Genomic DNA, 20207 nt, shown 5'->3' on the forward strand with positions numbered 1-20207 from the left:
TATGTAATTCCTTGAATAAATAAGTTACAGCAATAAACAATTTGGGGACTGTGTTTGTCTAAGTCAGTTACAGTCAGGTGGAGTTAGTAACTTCAAGCAAGCCTTCTCCCTTGGACAATATAGTCTTTTCCCATAAAGAATCTCGGAGGTTCTGTTCACTCTATGTAAACAAATACTTACATTAGAATCTGAAAATGAGTTTGATCCTGGGTAGGATTAATCCTGTAAACTTAAAGGGTTTTCTAAAATATAGTATTACTGTGTTTTTCTCCTTTTCTTACACTAATAAAATTGCATTCAATGCAAAATACAGCATTCCAAAACCAGACAGAAAGCATCGATTGTCAGAAATTGCCATTCTATGCACTTACATTATAGATGATCACGTGAAAGGTCCTAAAATACTGAGTAGGCAAAAAGCTAGAAGTAGTACAAATCACGACTTTCCTAGGTGCGGTTCCAGTGATTTACAAACTCATCTAGGACGATCCTGAAGACAACAGCAGAGATGAATAATAACAATATATTATTAAGCTTGATTTTTAAGTGTGTTTGTAGGAAAACTATAGATATCTTATTTGTCCAAAGCCCTTTGAAAATAGTATTAGTTGCCAATTTGTGTTTAGAAATAAGGATTGTTTATTGAGTTAAGATTTAAGATGTTCTTGGATAGTGTTACTCTTATTGATAAATTATGTTTACAGCAATATAATTATAGGACATATGTAATAGCCACACTCAAAGTCATATCAATTACAGCATTATAAATATTTTTGTGGCAGGGTAAATATAGCTGTTAATATAATAAAAATCAATAGTCATTATTCTAAGTGTCTTAACATATGATTAAATTATTAGGAACATATTTATTTTAAACTAATTTGTGATGAATATTGCTACACAGGAATGTGTGTGCCCAATCTAGTAAAATTTACAGATAAGAGGAATAAAGAGCTGGATTTTGTGGCCATCTGGATATGGAAATATTTATTATAAAACAAAAAAATATTCTTAAAATTTTGGCACTCTGATTTTTACGATTAGTTCTATAAATTAATTTATAAAATTGATTGCTCGATTCTCAAATCAGTGAGATGATTTCCAGGGCAAAACACACACTCTCCCATTTTGTGCCTGCTAGAAAGAAACCACTCACAATTGTTAAGGGTGTATCTGACACCATTCCATTTCACCCTCTCACTCTGTGTGTATGCCCTACAAAATCTATGCCTCTTAGTGTCAATGCATAGTGGAATTCAATTCTTATAAATATGGGTGGCTTCACTTCTGAAGATGAACTATTGAAATCAGAAAAATGGAAGTCACTTATCAGTGAGGTCTCAAGGTACACAGAGTAGAATGGAGGATATCATGCAGGCTTCGAAGGCACTGTACTCTGGAAAACCACACAAGGTATGGAATGCTGGGCGGTCCTCAGCAGCTGAGAAAAGCTAGTGAACAAGCAGGGTTGTCACTGATGCAGCTGAAAGGAAATTAATTCTGCCAACAACCAATGAGACTGCAAAGGAGTTCTGAGTCCCAGATGAAAATTCAACTTCGATCAGTACATTGGCTGTTGGGGGATGAAATTGTGAGCAGGGGCCATTTAGCTCACAGGGTGACTTCTGACCTACAGGAATACTCAACAGGGTGCCTTAAAATCATAGACTGCCTCTTCTCATTGGGACCCGCTTTGCTGGAGAGATGGAGCAGGTCTTCCTCTGGAGTGCTGTACATCTAATCTCCCATGGGGGGGCCTCTCTGTGCTCTCAGACATGGTCCCCACCAAGCCAACCTGCCTCCTGAGCAAGACAAGGACTCTCATCCTTGTGGGACCCAACCAGAGCTCTCTCCTCCTGCCCTTTTCCCTTTGGTCCCTGGGCTTAGGCCTGGGGTGGGGTTGGGGGTAGGGAGTGAGGGCTGGGGGGTTAGGGGTTAGGGAGAGGTTGGTGAGAGAGGGGCAGGGAGGGGGACAATTCATTTTCAGCTCTTCCACAACATCCAGAGACGTTTGGAGTGTCCAAGAGCCTGAGAACCTGTCATACTCTGTGCAGGTCTGGGACACCCAAGCAGAATCTGGTAGTAGAGAGGCACAGTCTGAGGCCTCAGGAACCTCAGACTGTGCCTCCCCTCCCTCTGGAGTGGGGTGCTGAGGCTTTTCACAGCCCGACACCAGTCAAACTTGCAGTGTCCTCCTCCATGTGCAGTCCTAGCCCTGTGGCAGAGCAGATGCCGGACACCATTTTAACCCACATACATGACCTATTTGAGGTACAGTTATTTGGATAATAAGATCTATATAATATCAAGCTGACTAAAATCCTGCTATAGCAATGGGGTAGATGATCTTCAGCATCCATTGCTTAAAAAGGAGTTAGTAGCAGTTGATAGGTGCTCTGGAAGGAAATATCACTTTTCATTGAAGATACGTTTACTGGAAACTTCCACATCTGTAGTAGGTAGCTCCACACCCATGTACACACAGGCAATGCTAAATGAACTGGGGTATGAAAAAAAATGTACATGATTTGGAAGTGGGTAAGAAAGGGGATAGCATTTGAAATGTAAATAAAGAAAATATCTAATGAAAAAGAAGTGTTGGAGGAAAAATTAATACATGTATATAATACTTTATAGTATACATTCATGGATGCATGTATGTACAAAGAATGATGATAATATTACTTCCTCGCTCACTGTCCCAGAACACTGAAGGTATAGTACTAACATTTTCATTATATAGACAATAAACAAAATATTGTCATTCAACTCACATAACAATTAAGTTACATTAATTTTACTAGAAAAGAAACCAAAACAAAACAGAAAACATAAAGAAACAAACCCAAGATAAGAAAGAACAGCCTTGGTGAGAGTTAGTAAAATTTGAAGATATTTTAGACTTGTAACTAAGATGCTGTTAGAAACAGGGAGGTCTCAATGAATCAACTCTGTGCTAGTTTGTGTGCACTAATAAAGCCAATTCTTCAGTGGCTATCTTACTGTCAAAGTATTTGATATGTTACATCTGAAGATAATATGAAAATTTCATATGTTTTATTTTTTTGAGATATTTGGGTCTTCCATATTAGAGAAATCTCCTCAATCATTCAATCATATTAAATGGATATCAGTCAGGAACTAATTATTCAAAATTTACATGAGTCTTTGTAGAGATTTTTATTGATAATAATGGAATGATTTTTCAAATGGTCCAACAATAAGCTTGTTTTCTGCTACTGCAGACTATGAATTACCATCTCATTCAGAAAATTGTTACTAAAACTCTTTTTTTTTTTCTGAAATGGACAATTAATGTTCCTATTGCTCTTCACTGCAATTTAGGGAACTTCCTTTTCCACTTGTTGGACCTTGTCCTAATTATTACCATAATGACTTCTCCCCCACAATTTAATGACTAAATAATTGATATGTTGCTGAGTTCCCAATGAATATGATTTTACAATATTAAATATGAAAGAAAGAACATTTTAATCACCCAGGAACAGACTAAAAAATATTCTTCAATATAGTAAGGGTTACAGTGCAGCGAAGTTAAATACCAGTTAATAACAATTCTGTAATTTATGCTGGATTCATACTTAGGGTTAAGTACCCTAGCACAGGCCCATGTTCACCTTGGAGATTATGTTTCATTTCCTACATAATCCTCAAATTAACAGGATACACATGTTGCCATCAGCCCCATTTCTTAAGCACAGTAGCTTTTATTGTCCTAAAGTGTCCCCTTGGGTCATCTTGCTATGGAAGCAGTTAATTTTTTCCCATGTTTGTAACCTAACATTGTTAAACAGTAATCCGTAAATAGCCCTGCATACTAAGTACAATTAATTCCAGGTTGTAGGTGCAAGAAGGAAGGTCAAGATTTTCATACATGCATACACACATACACAAAACATAATTTAATAAAATTATATTATTTGGGAGTATTCGAAGGGTTTATTTATGGAATTAAGGTAGATCATTAGGAAAATGCATACAGATATCTCATATCAACTTAATTTTTAAAACTAGTAAAAAAGAATAGTAGTTTTCTTACAATTTTCCACTGAGATTCCCAATGTGTGGCAATGTTAAAGTTCTCTTCTAGAATTGTACCAGGTAGTTTAATCTGGAGATCAGTTGGAATGCCCAGTGGTACGCAGGCTGTCAAGAAAGCATGGTAAATGATTGTTAATGAAGCATTTAGGAAGACTATTTGTGTAAATTCCTTTCCTTTAAACCAGTCACTTCAAATGCTGTTGCTTAAAGGTAAAAATAATGAGCAATTCTAGTTGAGATTTAGGGTTTTGTAGACATAAGACAATAGCTGTCTTCAGGTCTTGCTTTAAATAAGGAAATTATGATCCTGAAATGAACAGTTGGGTTTTGAGATGAAGACTTTTACAATTATAAGGTCTATTCATTACCAAGTGCCTCACGTAAAGTAGCTTCAACAGGAGAAATTGGTTTTCTCATAGATGTAGAGCCAGAATTATGAGAACAAACTGGCCAATGGGTTGCCTCTTTCAGATCTATCTCCTTGGCCTGTACTCGTTAGGTCTTACTTCATGTATCATTTTCTGCCAAGATCTATGTCCTAACATTCCATGTAAAGGCCAGTTGCCTTACATGTTTTGAGTACCTTATGACCTTGATTATTTCTGCAAACAGCCCATTTTCAAATGCAATTGCACTTAAAACTAGTGGGGTTAAGATATAAAAACATAGGATTTTAATAGGCTCAGGTCAGTAATCTACTACAAACAGAATGATAGTGGATATGGATTACAACTCAAAGATTTTTAGCCTTGGTGAATTCACACTTACACAGATTTTGTATCATATGCCATACTATCATAGGATATGTAAATATTTTTCTATTTCTGAAATACCAAGTGATAGCTTGGACATTCTTCCCAGTGTCCCCAGAAATGAATCTTCTCTATGTAATTATGAGCTTTTTAATAGGCCTGCAAAAAGAGGATATCCCTAACTCCATTGGCTACCAGGTTATATTTGTAACATGTCCTATTATCTGGTTACAGGTCCAGAGTTAGCATCAAACTGTAGCTTGAAAAGTACTTCATAATAGCAATAAGAGAGAAAGGCAAAAGCTGCCATGAGAAGTATGTTGTCCACCAATAAATCTTACACTCAGCTAGGATGCTGAATGCTGCCCCAGAAAACAAGATCTAGCTTTACCTGCTGTATGAATTGCCTTTTGACACTGAGGGCATTTAATTAATTGGCAAATGGTAGAAAGAAACTTAATTTCTATGTGGCAAAGACCTGAAGACTCTGAAATCTTAGTGAACAAAAGACTCACTGGGAAGAAATTCCTGAGACCTCCAGAAGAATCTTCACTATGGCACACAAATATTGAATGAAATGATCAATATGCAGGCTATTGTTACTACTTTTTCTCAACAGACATTGGTTATCACTAAAAAATAAGTGGCACACCTTATTTTATATGACTATGGTTAATGATCAACTTGCTATTTGTGTTACAAAAGACAAATGAAGTTAAATCATATTTAGATGATTTAATAGATAATTATATAGATTTAAATTATTAATGCAAACATAATACCAGGAAAGTATAAATAATTAATGATGAACTTATAAATAATTTCTATTAGTGAAATAGATTAAGAAAATGATTTGTCCTTACCAGTGGGCTCTTAAATATTTAACAATAACTACCACTGACATCTTTTAGATTCACCTTAAAACCCTAACAGTTAAGCCTCGTTTTATAATGGCGAATGCATTTTTAAAGAGAAAATAAAGCCAACAGAATGTAGTCATGAGTAGGCATTATTTACTCCATTTCATTTACAAATATTTTACAATGGCTGTGATATAAACAGCACTCCATTTTTCCATATTCATAAGGATCTGCTTGTTGTTTAAATATTAAATATGGAAAATGTTAAAATATATGTGCATTTAAACAAATTCCCTTCTTCATACTAGTCTATAGGATTTTCAGTGTGTGTGCTGGGATTTATGTTATTTTGACAAAATGAAAATATGTTTTAGAAACTCCTTCATATAGTAATTTTCAAGCATTGTTTGTAAATCACCGCTAAAGAGGTCACCTTTATGGGGCAAAGGTGTTTGCCTGGGTTGCCTCTAGTTCACCATTTTCATTGTAAGTAAAGTAAAAAAAAAAATTTCTGGGGTGATAACATAGAGACGAACCAATGGCTATCATATGCGCAGCTTCTCCATGAGTTTGTGCTGAGCAGCTAACAGAGTCCAGAATCTCCCTCCCTCCCTGGTGTCTCTACTTCTCCATGATGGAGAATATATGCCTCCAATGGGATGCAACATTTTCTGAGATTTTTAACACAGCCCATGTTTTTAACTACTAACTACTCAGTTTTAGCTTCATAAATAACATGTAACACATAAATGAATCCAAATAAATAGGGGATTGTTCGTTGTATAGCTCTTATCAACAAACACCTGTATAAATATAGGATAAGCACATAAAACAATTTGTATGAACTATTAGGATATATACATACATACACACATATGGAAAACTGGGGTACAGACTACTATATGCATGTGTATGCCTGTTTGTTTGCCGGCAACCACTGTCATTTTCTGGAATTCCAATTATCTTTTTGAACAGGGTGACTTTTTGGCACATAACTCACTAAGTACAGAGGACTAGCTAGCCATGGCTCCAGTGATTTTGTTTCCATCTCCTTAAATCTGTTTATTTGTGTTTTGTGGTTTTTTTTTTTCTTTTTTACTATGCAAAGCTGTTCTCAATACTAATCCTGGATTTCTATGTGGGTTCTAGGGATTGAATAATGTTCTCACACTTATAAAACAAGAGCTTAATCAATTGAGCTATCTCCCCAAACCATGCAATGTAATTTTATATCTCATATTTGAAAATGCTAATTGAATTTATGTGCTGAACAATGATTCTCTTTAAAATATCTCTGCAAGCTCTTCTTTAAACTATGATTTACTTATCTATGCTAAAATTTATGATTTCATCATTTTTGTTCTTATTTACTGCAACTTGATAAAATGATTTACTCTCAGGCAACAGTATTTATTCCAATAATATTTTAATGGGGTCTTCTGCACAGATGCCTATGAAAAATTAAAACAAGATCTAGTACAGTCTTTGTAGAAACTCTGTTTTTACTCTTCTAATTTATTAAACAATTGGTGGAAATTTTGCAGGTGTTGTTATTCATGACTTTCTTTTGCAGTGCTTTTCGTGATATCATTTTAATTATGTAATTAAGTAAGTGTCCTAGTTTGCTTGCTGTTCCGATAAAATACTGATAAACAACTTGATGGGAAAGGATGTATTGTGTTTACAGGCACTGATCATAGTCCATTATGGAGGGGAGTCAAGACATGAACTCATGAAGGAGCAGAGGTCGAAACCATGAGGGAAACATTTACTATCTCTCTCTCTCTCTCTCTCTCTCTCTCTCTCTCTCTCTCTCTCTCTCTCTCTCAAAATAAGGACCATGTTCCTCAAGTGGCACCATCAACAGTAGGCTTGGCCTTCTCTCACCAATGAAGAAAATGCCCCATGGACTGACTGATTACGGGCCAACATGGTGGAACTATTTCTCTCTCAATTGACTCTTCCAAGATGAGAGCAACTTGTGTTGAGTTAGCAGGAAAACTCACCTGCCCAGTAAGGATCTCTCAACTTGGAGAAAGGAAATGGGGATTCAATGATAACTGTATGTCGTGCATGTCAACATGTCTTCTTGTAGTACAATAAGTATCAAGCAGTAATATTTAAAAAATAAAATTTTGTTTCCAAGATGAGAAGAACATATATTGTGACAAAGCACAATCCAAAATGTAGGGGTCTTCCTAATAAAGCTGTGGTCATTACAAAAGCAAAGAGATAATACAAACACACTAATAAAATAAATGATTAGGACTTCTTAGTTCGTTAATTGTAGCACAAGATAAAAAGTTAAATGTTAACCTTGAGCAATGTAATTCATAGGAATTCTTTTAAAAGGTCCATTAGAAACTGAAAGCTGAAAACACTGTATAGTAGTCATAGTGCCCTAGTTCTTTACAGTCAGGTAAGTAACAAGCAGGAAACCATGGATATGCCACAATTTCTAAGCCAGGGGCTCAAGAAATGCAGGGTGACACACATATTGAGATCCTGTCCTCTAACAAAACAGACAGACAAACAAACAAAACAAAACAAAACTTTCTATATTTCACGCAGAAAAGAAAAGAAAAAAGGAAGCAAAAGAAAAAAAATCTTAAATTGATTAAATTATGCTTTTAGGGCACAGCTAAATATACTAAGATTAAGAACATAAGGAAAATACAAAGATATATTAAATTTGAATTCCATATCATTAGAATTCTATCAGAATTCACACACACTATCAAATATTTTTCAACCTAGATCACACATTCTGAAGAATTTTTTTCTAATATTTTTTTGAAGTTAACATAGTGGCTCAGTTTTATGAAGATGTTGTATGTAAAATAAATGTTATTTATAAAAAGTAATACAATTAGTAGAAAGGTGTGTTTTTCCATCATTTGTTTGTAAGTTTTCACAACTCCCAGCATAAGCAATAAAAACTAATTTTTATAGACCTGTATTATAGTTCAAAGGAAAGGACTATGCACAAAAAGAAATACCTGAGAAAAAAATTTATTTAGAGATTAAATATGCCTTATAAATGACACACATGGAATATCTAATATATGTACTTATATATATAAGTTAAGCAGTAGAATACAAACAAAAAACAGACCAATAGCAACAATAAATCATCTGGCAATTGCTATGATACCTATAATTGATATGAAGATGGCATCTCAAATTATCAACGCAGAGATAAACTTTCTAAAATAAGTATTACAGGACAATTGAATACTTTTACAAATAACAGCCAGAAAGTACCTTATTCACACAAACATACACACACACACACACACCACATGCACACACACACCCCAAACAATAACAAAGAAGTGGGTATAACTTGCAAGAGACGATGATTGGTTCATGACACACATGCTGAGTCACAGAGACCAAAGGCACAAACATAAAAAGTATAATAAAAGTAATTCACAGAGGTGCTAAAAGAAATTGTAGGTGAAGTTCTCCTTAGCATCATGGTCAGAATGTTGCTCTTATTATAATCCAGAAATCCAGTTAATAGATGAATGGACTGGTAGTTTGACTAGGTAAACAAGTATCAGGCACTGGGTATGGTGGCACATACCTTGAGTTTCAGCACTGAGGAGATAACTATGTGTTTGAAGTCAAGTTTGTTTGTGTAGTAAGGGCAAAACCAAAAGTATATATTAAGATCTTGTCATTATAAATCAAAAAAAACAGAAAAGTGTTCTGTATGTTAAATAAATTATAAATTTAAAATACTATTTAAAATGAGAAAGTATTTGTCACTAAATATATCCTTGACAAAAAGTTAATATCTATAACATACAAAATAATTAATAATTAATTTGAAGAAATATCTACTAGGAAACAACATGAAAATTGGCAAAATATATAAACAGAATCTTGACTAAGATATTATAAATTTACAAAAGAACCAAAACACTGTTTTTCAAGCATAGCAGACCATGGCTTAAGTCCAGGATTTGGGGGACAGATTTTCAATGATAATTTATAAAATTTATTCTTTAAAGAAATACAGGTAGGATTTTTTTCTTTATTTCACATACCCATCATCACAACAATTATAAGTACTAGAAGATTCCTGAATACATTTGTTGGAAATTAGTAACTAGGTGACCATAGTTCAGATACAGGTTTCATAGGCATGACTAAAAACACATTTCAACCAGTGAAAAAATGCTCCACAAAACACCATGTTTTTTTACTCATTATGTGAGGATGGCTCCCCAGTACCTAATGTGGGATGACACACGATGAGAAATACATTACAGGGATTCATGGTGGCTCCAATTTCCTTTCTTTAGTTGGAAACAGTCTGATCTATTCCCATGCAATTAGACTTCATTTTTTAAAATCATTCCATGGTTCTAGAGGCCGTAGACTAGACACAGCAGTGGGAGTACAGCATTAGTTCTTGAATGGCAAGCACACATTGTGCAAAACCATGATAAGGCAGAAGGAACTTTTGTTTTCTCTTCCTCTCTGTTATGCTCCTGTTATGCTCCTCTCTAGATATAAAACATCACTAGCAGCCAGTACAAGCTATGGGCTTCATGGAGGGGACGTTACTTGTTGACAAAAAAATGGAAGGATTACATTCTGCTACCGAAACAGTGGTAGTCAGAGTAGACCTCTTCCCTACTGGTAGTGTATGTTTTCATTTATTATTTCTTCTCAAAAGAATATTGGCATTTCATGTGAGCCCAGGGAACGACAAACACCACACATCTATGAAGAACATAAATGTATCTGAGTGTCACAACTTATATCTTCAATAAAAAGACAGTCCTCACCCCAAATGAACATAAGATCTAGCAAAGACAAAACATAAAGTTCACAGATAACTAGAGTATATTTGAAGGGGAGAGAAAACACTGCTAATCTTTTACTCTAGACAGAGATTTCTACTTCTAAAGTTCTGCTCTAGATGGTGGTCTGGCCAGCAAGTGATTTCTAAGAAAGTAGTATTTAAGAAAGGATAGAGAATTAGTCCATAGAGTGTTTGGGAACTACTTTCCAGGTCAAGATAACTCTATCTGAAAATGGACTGAAGAATGTCCTAAAATGATGTAAGTCTGGACTCGGAAGACAGTGGTGCCGCGGGAAGAATAGGGTCATATGTGGTTGGCATCAGATGATCCCCACTGCTAAGCTGTGGAGCAGAGGAATAACTTGTTCTTTCCCAAGTTTAATATAGAGGTTTATTTTTTTTTAAGACTTAAAAATGTTTCTGTTTTTATGTGGATTCTTTTTAAGTTTGAAATTTAACTCCTCTAAGAAATTATTTGTGTGCATTTGTTTGTGCGTTTAAGTGCAATGCCTATAGAGGCTAAAGAGCAGTGGCATATTCTGTGGAGCTTGACTTAAAGCAGTTGTGAGTCACCTGACAGATGGGGAGGGAACTGAGTGTGGGTCCTGCATGAGATCAGTGTGTGCTTTCACCACTGAGCTGTCTTCAGCCCCATACATTTAAGAGTAAAATAACATCATTTATCTGGGGAGATGGTTTAGTGGGTAAAATGCTTTCACATAAGTGTACAGTTCTGAGTTTGAATCCCAGAACCCATGTAAAGCTGGTTGCCATAGCACCCATGTCTATAACCCCAGTGCACTCCTACAGGGAGATGAGAAGCAAATCCTGGAAGCTTTCAGGCCAGCTAGCCTGTCAGGCAGGATGTTGGTGTGCACTGGAGTATCAACAGTTAAAAAATGCACATGAGTGGAATAATTGATTGTGAGAGCTAACTAAAAGGATTGTTTTATTGTTTGGGTCTTAGAAGTTCAGTAACAAGAACTGCCCGGGGCAGTCCAGGATGCTGGTTTCAGAAAGGCAACCTAATAATATCATTTCTTCCTAAACTGGCACAGCTCTAAATATCTTTGTATTAAATCGTCATATTATTAAGTTTTATTAATGATAGGTTATTTCTCTTAAACTTCATGATATCAACATTTGGAAGGTGTTCAACATTGTCAGTTTCTATGGAGATTCAAGAAGTATATACAGTGCATCAATCAGAATAGATATAGTTTGAGGTAAAAGAGAAGTAGTGGGGATGGAGGGATGAGGAAACATGAAGGGGAAGGAGGAGGGTGAAAGGGATAGAAAGGGGGAAGAAGAGGATATGGTAAAGGACCAGGAAAATAAAGCATTGGCAAAGATATAGAAATATCTGAATGCTTACATACTGTTGATATGAAGTCAAGACTCTTCTGGCATGGTAAGCAGTTTAGGGTTAACTTAAAATGTTAAGAATTGATCTGAGCTAGTGGTTTTACTCCTTGAATAAATGTACACATATGTTTTTATCGAACTGTTCACAACATGCAAAAAAATTAAATAGCTCCATTTTTTTAAGGAACAAAGAATAAGCAAATTGTAGGATGGATCTCTCTCTCTCACTCACTCCTTCCCTCCCTCTGTCCTTTCTTCCCTTCCTCCTATATGTTATATCCAATTCTCCACATGTGTACTTAAGGATTTGTGGACCTAAGCATGTATGTCCTTCATCAGTCATCAGTTGTTGCCCTATTGCCTTGAGACAGGATCTCTCAATGTATCTGCAAGCACAGCAATCTTGTATTTCACTAACCTCCCACACTCCATTGGTGGGTTTGAAAGTATCCTTAGCCATACTCAGTTTTTAAATGGATGTTGATACCCAAACTCAGGTCCTCATGCTCACATATAACCACTCCTACGCAGTGATTCATTTTATTCACCTCTATTCTCTCTCTCTCTCTCCTTCAAGTCAAAGTCATCAACCTAAGATGATAAACACTACAGAGAAGCTGATCACTCATTCATATTGAAGATACAAATAAATTGAAGAGATTAATTGATGAGATTAGCAAAGGCAGGCAAACAAACCACCAGTCTTTATAGTTTAGGGCCACTAAGATGATTCCATGGGTAACGGCAATTTTTCCCAGACCGGAAAATATGTTTCATTCCTGGAATTCACATAGTAGAAAAATAGAACAAACTTAGTCTTTTGAAACCTATACACATGCCATGTCATACTGCTATAAGCAAAAATACACCATCAATAAATAGTAACGTGTCAACAAATTAAAGATTTCTAGAAAAAGCCATCTTAAGCATAATTCAGCTGTACTCCCAGACAGCCTATACTTTGCTGCCCCTGTGCAAGTTATAAATGTTAATCAGAATAGTAATTCAGAGTAAAATCTGATATTAAGAATCCCAAGCTCATAAAGTTTACACTAGCATTCTAATCATCACTACCTGCTAAGCATGGAATTCTTTACATAAAGTTTACACTAGCATTCTAATCATCACTACCTCCTAAGCATGGAATTCTTTACATAAAGTTTACACTAGCATTCTAATCATCACTACCCCCTAAGTATGGAATTCTTTACATAAAGTTGACATTTAATCCCCTAAAGTTGCAAAGGAATATTTTTCCTAAAGTCATTGCAACCCTGCGGTTGATAATCTCAAATTGTATCTTCTAAAAATTTACATTGTTTTCATTGTAAAGCAAGGAAAAATTGGAAATACTGAAGATTTTCAACAACTATGAACAAACCCTTAACAGCTTAGTGTATTCCCCTTCTTCTTTATGTATTTATTTCTTGTCAGACCAAAGTACATCTTTTGAGTTACAGCTCTTGGCTGAAATGCATTAGCCCAGATCCAGTCTGCATTGCATGTCTCATTCGGAACTTTGAACAAAAACTGAAAGTGATTGTAACTAATCTTTAGCACATCTGGCCTTTAGGCTCCCAGACTTTAATTCCATCCTTGCAATGGCAATTTTACTAAAAATAAATGACTAAGACCTCCCGTGACTTCTTCTTCCCTTCCAGATGTACCAGCCCTCCTGCTGGCATCCCAGGGCTATTAATTAAAAGGAACAAATATAGTTGAACACACATCACTAAATGATCTCCATAGTCTTTTGCTTCAGGGATGGCTGATTCAGATATTGAAAGCAATTTCTACCAAGGCAGATTTGAGTAGAATGAGGAAGGTAATATGGCAATCATTGAACAGTAAATGGGGATGATGAAGCTAGGAAGACTCATAGGAAAGGGAAGATGATACTGATATCCTGGGCAGCATTCAGACAGGGAAAGGGGTATAAACAACCATAAAACCCTAAATGTGTTTGTGTCTCAAATGTAAGTAGTAGAGAATATGTAGATATTAGAACAAGCATAGATAGACCTAAGAATGAAGTAGCATGGCAATACCAAATATAAAAAATTAAAACATCAGGGAGACTTTCAGGAACTCCATGGAGCACAGGATACACTTTACTGGAACACAATGTCTATAGAATAAGTCAAGGCCAATATACTAAGTCTCAAGGAAGAAAAATAAGGTCCAACCTAAACCCAAGGAGTACAACTTTTCTCAAAGGATGAGACATATGATTTGGGGAGGATATCAACAGAAATATGGACAAAATCAGGGAGAGTGTCATGTGGTGCCATCGTCCTGAGAAGAAGCAACCCTTGTGTTAAATTTAGTTCATGATGAGAGGGAGAGGAGTGGAGGAGAAACATTAGAAAAAGAAGGAGGAGGAGAAGGAAAAGGAGAAAGGGAAGGAAAAGGGGAAGGTGAAAGGGAAGGAAAAGGTGAAGAGGAAGAAGAGGAGGAAGAAGCAACGGTTGCAGAAGGCTGTGAAGGTAGTGAAGGAAGAAGAAGGAGGAAGAAGAGGAGAATGAGAATATATTTTTATGAACTTATCCAGAGGCATAGAACACTGAGAAGAACAAGCATAGTTGAAAGACATTTCTGCTACTGCCTGCCAATGGGTCAGAAGATTGAGGCAAAAATTGAGAAGAACCCATGCCTTCTGGTTTGACAAGAACCCATTCCTTCTGGTAGACAAGAGGAAAGCAACTGTGAGTAGTAAGCAATGGTATTAGTTAAAAGCTTTGTAGATGAGACTATGATTCGGAAGGACAAGTAAAAGTGCAAAGCCATGAAACTTTTCAATACTGAAGGCTTCGTGAAAGGTTTTCTTGGCATTTATAAGGCTGAAAGAGGCATTGACCTGTACCTGGACCCCCAAAGATCAGCATTCTGGGATTTGGAAAGGCAATGATGACTCAGCTGGTCTAAAAAATCATGCTGAATAGTACAAGATACCTCATGGCCAACACAAGGCTGTTCCTGTCCTTGTTTATCACCACCATGCTCTACAATTGACTTTCCTTTGCTCTCATATTTGATGGTTATTCTAATCATCCTCCTTCTGGCTTTTCTCTCTACTCATGCCTACTTGGACTCATAAATCACAAGCATGCTTATCTTTTAAAATAACATATTTATAGCTCCATGTTCCTTTATCTGGTGTGATAAGATGCTTACCTATTCATTTTAGCAACCAAGTAAGTAAAAGGTAACAATTTTCTTCAGTGTGGCTTTATACTGGCTAGTGATACAGGCTGTAAACCAACAGAGAATCATAGGAAAGGGCCTCACAGTTTTCCAGAAGATTGTGCTCTGTGGTGCACAATTTTACCACTAGGTGCCAATATCTACTGATGCCATCACTGCCTTTACTAAATGATATCACCTGTTATATGTATTCCATGGTAACAGTTTTATATAAAACAAAGTTGCTTCTTGCATATGGATCAGTGTTAGTATATCAATAGCTGAGTTCAGTGTTCTAAAGAATTATCTTCATGTCTGAATCCAACACAAAACTATCTATTTTCTTAGAGTGTTAAATACAGATGAAGTAAAAGTTGTACAGATATTTGACTAAATGTACATCAAACTTATATTGAATCACATTTGTTATTATAGACCATTTATGCCTCTAAAGAGTCTTGCCACTTGGTATTAAGTTCCTTGATTTCCAAAAAAACTTTACTAACTATAATAAATTAGGGGAAGTCATTCCTTAATACCTACTCATGACACCAGTGAGCAACTTCTTTTCTCTTTTCTCTTTTCCTTTCTTTCTTTCCTTCTTCCTTCCTTCCTTCCTCCCTTCCTTCCTTCCTTCCTTCCTTCCTTCCTTTCTTTTTCCTTCCTTCCTTCCTTCCTTTCTTTCTTTCTTTCTTTCTTTCTTTCTTTCTTTCTTTCTTTCTTTCTTTCTTTCTTTTTCTTTCTTCCTTTCTTTTTTTCTTTCTTTCTTTCTTTCTTTCTCCTTTCCTTTTCTTTTGTTCTCTCTTTTCTTTTCTTTTCTTTTCTTTTCTTTTCTTTTCTTTTCTTTTCTTTCAAAACTTCCTCTTACATGTCAAATACATGCTGATGAATGAGCAGTTGTACTTGCCTGAGATATGAGATTCTGGACATACACAGTAAGCATCCAATAAAGACAATTATGTCTTTAATAATTCCTAAAGATTTTTAAAATTTCCTAGCAGATGTTTCTATATCTCTCTCCAAAATAGAGGGTGCTTGTCTTATTTATTCTTATGTATGCTTTTCAAATAAAATGATACTTTTCACTTAATCCTCATTAACTACAAATTCACAAATTTCAAAAATGTATAAGTACAGCCCCTTAGTTTCATCAGTAGAATACACATCACTAATCAAAACAGAGTCTTGGTGGATCCATAAAAGACGGAAGTAACAAATCTGGTTAAACTACAGAAGGTTGAAACTGATAAATTTTTAAATCATAGCTTTTTAATGTAACAGCTTACTCTTTAAATTTTTAATGTGCATTGCAAAGACAATATAAAAGATGGCATACATCAGTCTAAAATGATAAAAATGTCATTATGACCTTCATGGATTTTTGTCTAGCCTAACTAATCCCAGTAAACTGCACAGACTGAAGAATGCATCTTCAAACATTGGCTGTTCTTGCCCTTGATTATAATGTTCCCTTTCTCTTTAGCATTTCTCATTTATGCAACTTTTCTTAGAAGAATTAAACTGAAATAGGGAGGCTTTAAATGAAAGTTAGTGACTTGTCAAAGAGACTGGCTTAGATCCTGAGACTACGGATTTTCCTTACAATCATATCAAATCTGTCAGGTCTGTGCTTTGCTATTTTAAAGAGTCAGCACTCTATTTTGAAAGATTTACAGTTTTGTTTTAAGAAACCCCTTGTGGTCATTTTTTTGTCATGCAAATTTCCATTTGAAAGAACAGTATTGCAATGTATTACAATTAAAGCAGGCCTGCTTCTGACCAACATATCTGAGACTAATTTGTGAACAGATAGAGCTATGGAAGGAAAACAGAGAAGCAGCAGCAGCAACCAAGAGACAGGACATCACCATGTTTTTCTGTCTCTGTGTTTAGGATAAGCCCTTCCACCACAGTCCACAGGACTATGACTACCTCTGACAGAAGAGAGAAGATATATAGCATTACAGTTTTAAAAACATCTTCAATTTTGTAAAATGATACTAATACAAATTTCTGTAAATATGGAAGCCTTTTTCTCAGAAAAGGGTGGCCACCAGGATACAAAATAATCAAGATAGAGGGGACTGGGAACAGAAAGGTGACAGAGTTTTAATGCATCAAAGAAAAGAAGGATTCTTGCATGTGGGTAGGTGGCTAGGAAACCCTTGAGAACTAAATTTCATCCACTTCACAATTGTGTGAGGCTTCAGTCTCCTAGTAAGGGAAATTGTAATTGCTCCTCTGCTTCTCTCTACTTCCCAGGCATGTTCTTCTCCAGAGCAATCCAAAGGATTTACCTTCCCAACCCAGTGTAAATCTTCATCTGCTGAGACAGATGATCCAACTGTTTTCCTTCTTGATTCACACTCAGTTATGGTGTCAGATAGCCCATCAGTGTTAAAGTTTCCAAAAGAGGAGTCAAACTATCAAAAAAAAAAAAGTGACATTCAGGAAGCTGTGTTGAAAGCATTTCTAATTTTGAGTTGGGGGCTTCTTTGCACAGGGTACACCAGCCTTGCTGGAGTGTTGCCCTCTGTGTCTATTGACAAGCATTCCACAGGTACCCCATCCATTCATTGGGTCTCCTAGATGTCAAGTGGTACTTCTTCTAATCTGGCTTTGACTTTTTTTTTTGATTGATATAGGTACAAGTGGAGGCTAGCTATCCCTGGGACAACTATTACATGCCACTGGGAAAATTCTTGCCTTTGACAGTCTCTGTCTCTCAGATACATTCTTGACAAACTTCTTTGCATGGTAACTTGAAAAAACTACTTCTTGAACTATTAAAATTATTGAAATCCCTGAAATAGAACTCTTTTTAACATTCATTAATTTTATGTGTGAGTTTCCCCACGTTTGAGGGTCATTGACTTTGTGGACTACATAAGTCTGGCCTATTCTTCACATGCTAGTTCAGGATCACTGGAAGCTTTTTAAGCATCTCTGACTTTCCCAGCTCTCTGACCTCTACTTTGCTTTTACACAGCTTCGAGCCCTTTCTCTCTGCCATAAGCTATTCAAGGACTAAGCTGACTGTATTTGTACTGTTGAACAATTTTAATCATAGTTTTAAGGTACTAGCAGAAGATGACATAGGAAGGACAAGGTAAATTTGGGAACTTCACAACTCTGTGTTGAATTTCACACCCAAGCTACTGAAGTCAGGAGTTTCCAGATCAGAGCTTTTCACTCCTCCCTAACCATTCACAGGCCATGAGAACATTTATCATTAGATGAACAACAATGTTCATTTACCCAAGTCCATAGTACTATTTCATGATGAAAGCTGTACTTATGAATAGATTTCTCCCAACCCTTTACTTGGTCACTTTGCAATCTTTATTGATAGGAGATAGCACAGATATAGATACTTCTGAAAAGTATGGACAATATGTTTTTGCATGGGAATGGTATTACAGTTTCCCATAGAAATTTCCCTGAAATATACAGGACTCACAAGGCTTCTCCCTTGGAACATACAGATAGTTAAGAAAATTGTCGGAAACAGAAATTTTGGTGATATCACATCATATAGTTTGTATGATAAACTCTTCGGATGCAGCTTTCCTGGGGTGTGAGTAAGCTGGGCTTTTTCCTGAGACCGCTGTATGACTCATTCTAATTTCTGTAAGTAATCCTAATATACTCACTGACTCATCCAAAAGGTCTGGCAGGAAATGGTCTGTTTGGTTTCTTACTTCCAGCTCTATCGTGTGACAATAAGGGACCCCCAGAGAATGTCACTCAATGGACCTTTACCTCTTTCTTCTTTCTTCTGGTTGTCCATCTAAAGAAGCTCCCTATTATGCTTTCTACTAACTTGATACTGAAATGTTTGTTTCTCCTTTCAAGATGTTTGCATTAGCCTAAAGAGATGGTTCAAAAGATAATGGTACTTGCTTTGGACAAGGCCCAACAACCAAAACTTGATCCCCGACCCATGTATTTGAAGTAGGGAACTGATTCTCACATTTTTTTAAACCTCCAGTCATGGGCAGAGACACACACCTATGCATACATGAAATAAATGAAAGACAATTAACAGTGACCCAAGAGATCTCAAAAACTTGAATTAAAATATCAGTTTACGTTTTTTTCAGCTTCACAATTCCAGATCATGCCTTTACTCATTGTATCTTTATAGCAACTTAATGAATTATGAATAATCATTATCTTATAGTCATGATTTTCACTTTGAAGGCACAACAGTTTTAAGAAATTTTGGATGTAAAATAAAAAACAACGTATACATGAATCTACCTAAATTCTTACCTATGACCACATATGCTAGCTTTAAAGCTCTCAAACTTGGTTTCCTCATGAGAGAAAATAAGAGACAATATGAGTTTTGAAGGCAGCCCTATAACTTGACCATATTGGGAACACTCATCAGTTTATTTAATTAATATTTCATTGTTAATTGTAAAGGTGGCAGTTGAAGGCTTCCTGAGATGGAAACACACATACATAAAGAATGACCTGAGTCAGGACACACTTCCTCCTACTCAGGTTTTGGTTTATTTGCTCTTTTTAAAGATAAATTATGTCTGATAAACTACCTGCCATTTAATATTCTCTAGTCCATGCTATCGATGGCCAATCATGCTGCCTCTACAATCAAGATGCAAATCATCAACACATGAGATAGAAATCACCACAATTTCTATGCAGGTTATCTCTCTGGGGCATACTCTTATGTAACTATATCATGACTTGATTTCAATGGCTTTGAGCAATCTGAAAGCCTCCTTTCAAGGATTCCTCTGAGCACTCTACATACAGAAGGTTAATGCTTGTGTGGTCGTTTGCTTTCTGTTGCTGTACCTCTGATCACAAGACAACCCAGGAAAGAAAGGATTCATTTCAGCCCACAGTGTAGAGTCATTTCCAAGGGGAGCCGGGACAGGAACATGACAGCAAAAACAGAAGCAAACTGTGAAGAAAAATGGTTTATTGGCTTAGGCAGCTAGCTTTCTTACATGCTTTATTTGCCTGTCTAGGGATGGTACTGCCCACAGTGGGCTCTATTCCATATATCAATTAGAAATTAAAGAAAATGTTTCATAGACACAGAGACATAGACAGAGACTACTATAATATAGGCAATTCTACAGTTGACATTCTCTTTTCTTACGTTCTTGTGGGTTTATGTCAAGTTGCTCA

The 20207-nt window shown here is 36.0% G+C and overlaps 1 long non-coding RNA gene across 1 annotated transcript in view; it reads right to left on the reverse strand.

The window, feature by feature from the left end:
* Window positions 1-345: 345 nt before the first annotated feature.
* Window positions 346-20207, reverse strand: part of Gm12130 (predicted gene 12130) — a 28498-nt gene continuing 8636 nt past the window's right edge. Inside the window, exons 2-3 of the long non-coding RNA NR_040295.1 lie at window positions 4061-4167; window positions 346-2500 (exon numbers count right to left, since the gene is read on the reverse strand). This is a non-coding gene — a long non-coding RNA (predicted gene 12130). The remainder of the gene's footprint in view (window positions 2501-4060; window positions 4168-20207) is intronic.

This window comes from Mus musculus, chromosome 11 (genome assembly GCF_000001635.26).
Source record: "Mus musculus strain C57BL/6J chromosome 11, GRCm38.p6 C57BL/6J".
Classification (NCBI taxonomy): Eukaryota; Metazoa; Chordata; class Mammalia; order Rodentia; family Muridae; genus Mus; species Mus musculus.